The 6000-nt window shown below is 36.9% G+C and overlaps 1 pseudogene; it reads right to left on the bottom strand.

The window, feature by feature from the left end:
• Positions 1-705: 705 nt before the first annotated feature.
• The window catches only part of LOC122747335, a 31843-nt pseudogene continuing 26548 nt past the window's right edge, over positions 706-6000 (bottom strand).

Below are 6000 nucleotides of genomic sequence, written 5' to 3'. Positions count from 1 at the left end.
AAGGAGGAGGTCTGGGCAAATCAGCAAGAGGCTTTTGTCCACAACATAGCAACAGTCCTGTGGTCCTTGCTCAGCAGGCTGGTGGTGGAGCAGGCCAGTTTTGAGACCTGCCAGCAACAGCTGAGAAGGCAAACTACCAGCTAGAGAAACACCCACAGGACAAGTGCACCTTGGCCAAGCAATGGCAGCACAGGGAATAAGTCTAGAACTGTGAGGAATCCACAAGCCACGAGGCCTCAGAGCAGAAAGCCAGTGACCCTGTCCCTTTTCCCCAACACAAGAAATTTGGAGCAGTGGGCCCTGTTCCCCAAAAGCAGACCCCAGCTTTAAAAGTGAAAAACAAAGTCACAGTATGAGTAAGAAATAGAAAAGGGACCTTTCCATTAAGAGCTTTTGTGTCAACAAGGAAGACCAAAATACAAATTGAAATGAGGAAAATACTCTCAAAATAACTAAATGTGAAGGCTCAAGGTGAAAGATGAATTGATCTCAAAACCAAAAAGTCTTCTTGGAAGAGCTTAAAAAGGATTTTGAAATTCAATTGAGAGAACTAAAAGAAAAAATGGGAAAAGAAATGAGGTCAATGTAAGTTACACAAGAAAATTATGTTCTGAGTGTGTTTTTGTTTAGTTTTGTTTCTTAAGCAAGCCTAGTTCAGTTTATTCATTGTTTATTTAAAAAAAAGAAAACAAAAACAAAAACATCTTAAGTGGTTGCCACAGCAGCTGCCTGGGTCCTCTGGACAGACAACTGAGTGTGAGTCTTCACAAGATCATCAGTAAATTCCTGATAGGGAGACTTAGTAAACGCAGTCTCCTTCCATAGGTCTGGGGTTAGGTAGCTATGTTTTGGAGATGGCGTCAAAGGTAGCTTTAGCAAAGTTTCCCAGAGTGGCAATTCAGCCCCTAGCATAAGAGTAGCAGTCATCAATTCCAGACATCATCAGGAGCTTCTTAGGCACAGGAGCTAAGACAATGCCAGTACCTCAATGGGCAGGGATCAGGTGCAACAAAATCAATCCACAGTGCCAAGTGGCAGGGCACTGTATGAAGTTTGCCAATCTTATTCCCCCAGTATCCATGTCTCACAGGAATGATGGACAGCTTGGCCAGAATGATGGCACCATGAATAGCTATGGCTATTTCCTTGGAGCACTTGATACCCAAGTTAACATGGCCATTGTAAATGCCAATGGCCACAAAAGCCTTGAACCTGGTACATTGTCCAGGCATGATTTTCAGAACCTCATCCTTCAGTGAATATCCCAGGAAGAAATCTATGATCTCAGAATTCTTAATAGGAAGGGAGAAAAGATAGCTCTCCTCCAAAGTCTTGATTGTTATGTCCTTGACTAGGCGGCCCAGCTTGGTGACAGGAACCCACTACTTATCCACAGCCTTTCCTCTTCAGGCCACGCATCCTCAGCCCCAGCCTTGACCACAGCGCCAACCTCAACCTCGGCTACCACTGCCAAAGCCACCATGGAAGACTACTCAGCCTCTGACTTCAGGGCCCCCAGGGCCTCCAGCTACTCCTGCAGCACCAGTGTTGTACACCATTTGGTGTTTGTTAGAAGCAGATGAGGAGGCTGCTAGGTGGCACAATGCATAAAGCACCAGCCTTGGATTCAGGAATAGCTGAGTTCAAATCCAGCCTCAGACACTTGACACTTACTAGCTGTGTGACCCTGGGCAAGTCACTTAACCCCCATTGTCCCACCAAAAAAAAAAAAAAAAGGTAGAAGCTGATCCTGAATTTTGATCTACCTTTTTACCAAAGAAACTTTCAATGTTTCAGTGCTTTTTATGTCTGCTCATTTTACCTTACTATTTCTTGGCTTCTAAGTCCTTCTTTTTTTTTTTAATTAATAAAGTATTTTATTTTTTTCCCGTTACATGTAAAGATAGTTCTCAATTTATATTTATATAAGCTTTCCAATTTCATATTTATCTCCCTCCCTCCCCCCTCCCCTAGACAGCAGGTAATCTGATATATGTTTTATATATATATATATATATATATATATATATATATATATATATATATATATATATATATATATATATACATACACACATAATAACATTAAACATATTTCTGCATTAGTTATGTTATAAGAGAAAAATCAGAGCAATGACGAAAAACCTCAAAATAGAAAAACATCAGCACCAAAAACAAAATAAATAGTATGGTTCATTCAGCATCTATACTCCACAGTTCTGTTTTTTTTCTTTCCTGTATTTGGAGATCCTCTTCTGTCATGAGTTCCCTGGAACTCTTCTGTACCATTGCATTGGTGAGAAGAATATAGTCCATCACCGTAGATCAACACTCAATGTTGATGCTACTATGTACAATGTTCTTCTGCTTCTGCTCATCTCACTCATCATCAGCCCATGCAAGACCCTACGGGTTTCTCAGAACTTCCCCTGCTCATCGTTTCTTACAGCACAATAGTATTCCATTGTATTCATATACCACAACTTGTCTAGCCATTCCCCAATTGATGGGCATCCCCTCAACTTCCAATTCCTTGCTACCACATAAAGAGGAGCTATAAATATTTTTGTACATGTGGGTGCCTTTCCCCTTTCCATGATTTTTTTAAGTGAGGCAATTGGGGTTAAGTGACTTGCCCAGGGTCACACAATGAGTAAGTGTCAAGTGTCTGAGGCCGGATCTGAACTCAGGTACTCCTGACTCCAGGGCCAGTGTTCCATCCACTGAGCCACCTAGCTGCCCCTCCATAATTTCTTTGGGAAAAAGGCCTAAAAGTAGTATTTCTGGGTCAAAGGGTATGCACAGCTTTATCACCCTTTGGGTATAATTCCAAATTGCTCTCCACAATGGCTGGATCAGTTCACAGCTCCACCAACAATGCATTAGTGTTCCAATTTTCCCAGAGCTTCTCCAACATTTCTTATTTTCCTTTGTTGTAATTTTAGCCAATTTGATAAGTGTCAGGTGGTACCTCAGAGTTGTTTTGATTTGCATCTCTCTAATCAATAGTGATTTAGAGCATTTTTTTCATATGGGAATAGATAGCTTTAGTTTCTTCATCAGAAAACTGCCTGTTCATATCCTTTGACCATTTCTCAATTGGGAAATGACTTGGATTCTTATAAATTTGATTTAGTTCCCTATATATTTTAGAAATGAGGCCTTTATCAGAAGTACTGGCCATAAAAATTGTTTCCCAGCTTTCTGCCTCCCTTCTAATTTTGGATGCATTGCTTCTGTTTGTACAATTTTTTTTTTAATTCAACGTAATCAAAATCATCCATTTTGCATTTTATAATATACTCTATCTCTTGTTTGGTCATAAACTGTTTTCCTTTCCAAAAATCTGATAGGTCAGATGGGTTTGCAGGTGAATTCTACCAACATATAAAGTACAATTAATTCCAATATTATATAAATTATTTGGTAAAATAGGTGAAGAAGGAGTATTACCCAATTTGTTTTATGATACAAATATGGTGGTGATACCAAAACCAGGCAGAGCAAAAACAGAGAAAGAAAATTATAGACCAATTTCCCTAATGAATATTGATGCTAAAATCTTAAATATGATAATATAAAATACTTGGGAGGAAGGAATAGTTTACCTTTCAGATCTTTGGAAAGGAGAAGAGTTCATGACCAAAGAAGAGATAGACAATATTATGAAATGCAAAATGGATGATTTTGATTACATTAAATCAAAAAGGTTTTGTACAAACAGAAGCAATGCATCCAAAATTAGAAGGAATGCAGAAAGCTGGGAAACAATTTTTATGACCAGTACTTCTGATAAAGGCCTCATTTCTAAAATATATAGGGAACTACACCAAATTTATAAGAATCCAAGTCATTCCCCAATTGAGAAATGGTCAAAGGATATGAACAGGCAGTTTTCTGATAAAGAAATAAAAGCTGTCTATTCCCATATGAAAAAAAAATGCTCTAAACCACTATTGATTAGAGAGATGCAATTGAAACAACTCTGAGTACCACCTGACAACCTATCAGATTGCTAATATGACAAAAAAGGAAAATAATCAATGCTGGAGAAGTTGTGAAAAATTGAAACACTATTGCTTTGTCGTGGAGGTGTGAATTGATCCAACCATTCGGAGAGCAATTTGGAATTATGCCCAAAGGGTGATAAATCTGTGCATACCCTTTAACCCAGCAATACCACTTTTGGGTCTTTTCCCCAAAGAAATCATGGAAAAGGGAAAGGACCCACATGTACATCAAAATATTGATAGCTGCTCTTTTGTGGTGGCATGAAATTGGAAATTGAGGGGGATGCCCATCAATTGGTGAATGGCTAGACAAGTGTGTAATATGAATGTAATGGAATATTATTGTTCTTTAAGGAAGGATGACCAGGAAGAGTTTCAGAGAAACTGGTGGCTCTTGCATGGGCTGATGATGAGATGAGCAGAACCAGGAGAACATTGTGCACAGTATCATCAATATTGTGTGTTGATCATCTGTGATAGACTTGAGTTTTCTCATCATTCCAATGGTACAAGAAAGTTCCATAGGACTCAGATGGAAAAGGCTCTCCCAATCTAGAAAAAAAAAAAAAAAGCAAAAAGAACTGTGGAATATGGACCGTGATTGACCATACTGATCTCTTTTGTTTTTGGTGCTTTGTTTTTCTATTTTGAGATTTTTCCTTCTTGCTCTGATTCTTCTGGTATAACATGACTAATACAGAAATATGTTTAATGTTAAATATCAGATTACATGCTGTCCTAGGGGAGAGTGAGGGAGGGTAGGGAGGAAGAAAAATTTGAAATTGGAAATCTATCTAAACAAACATTGAAACTTAAATAAACAAACAAAACAAATAAATAAAGAATAGATAGATAGATAAATGAATGAATGAATGAATAAATGAATGAATTATTAATAAATAAATGGATGAATGAATGAATAAATAAAAAAGCCAGAGACAAAAAATCCAAAACATGTAATTGAGAGAAATTAATTTTATTAATTTTAATTTTTTTGAAAGAGTGCTAGTATGATTAGCTTCAAATATTAGTCATTTCTGTTTCAAAATCATCATTAAAGAAGGTCTCTTTTGAGTGTTTTGTCCTTTTAATTTCACATTCTTATCAATGCTTCGAATGAAAACATAGAAGGTAAGGCAATCTGAGGTACCATACTTTAGGAGTATCATTTGTAAGCTGAAAGGTATTCAGAGAAAAGAAAAAAACAAGATGATTAAAAGCTTGACAATAATATGTAAAGACCTTAGGGAGAAAAATGAAGATATTTAGCCTATATAGGAGAATTTCTAGGAAGTATACAACGTCTCTATAACCAAGTGAATAGCTGTACCATGGGTAATAGACTGTCCTTATTCTTTTTTAGCCCCAGGGCTAATATTAAGAGAAATGAATACTGATTATTATCACTCTATTTTTCTTTATCTATCTATCTATTTATTTATGAAATTATTAATTTGCTTGTTTATTTATTATTAATCTTCAAATAAATCCTTAAACTCTAGAAGAAGAGATACTTCCTCATGTTCATTTTGGCCTAGATGGTTTATGAAATTCCTTTCAACTTATATTTTGGGACTTTTGATCCATGGCAGGTGGTTTGAATCCATAGGGGTGGGAGATGTAATGTCATAACCAGCTAGCTAGCTGGGATACACATGAAATTGATGTTAAATAAAGTTGAAAATATTTGTTTGAACTAACTGTGGGGGATATCAACAAAGCTATAGGGGACTTTAAATAACAGCTTGAAAAAGTAATATTTATCTTAGCAATAATAAGAAAGTACTGAAATTTTTGAGTAATTGATGACTTAGTTAGACCCCTGGATTTCAGAATATTGCTTTCAATTTGTGTGTGTTTTGTTTGTTTGCTTGCGTGCTTTTTTGAGGCTGAATTTCTCTATCTCACATATACTGGAAGTTCAGCAGCCATTCACAGGTTCAATATCACCATTCTTTCACACATGAGCTATAACCTGCTCTGTTTTTAA

Source organism: Dromiciops gliroides, chromosome 3 (assembly GCF_019393635.1).
Source record: "Dromiciops gliroides isolate mDroGli1 chromosome 3, mDroGli1.pri, whole genome shotgun sequence".
Taxonomy (NCBI): Eukaryota; Metazoa; Chordata; class Mammalia; order Microbiotheria; family Microbiotheriidae; genus Dromiciops; species Dromiciops gliroides.
The sequence above is the reverse complement of the archived record's forward strand: the minus strand, read 5'-3'. Positions and strand labels throughout refer to the sequence as shown.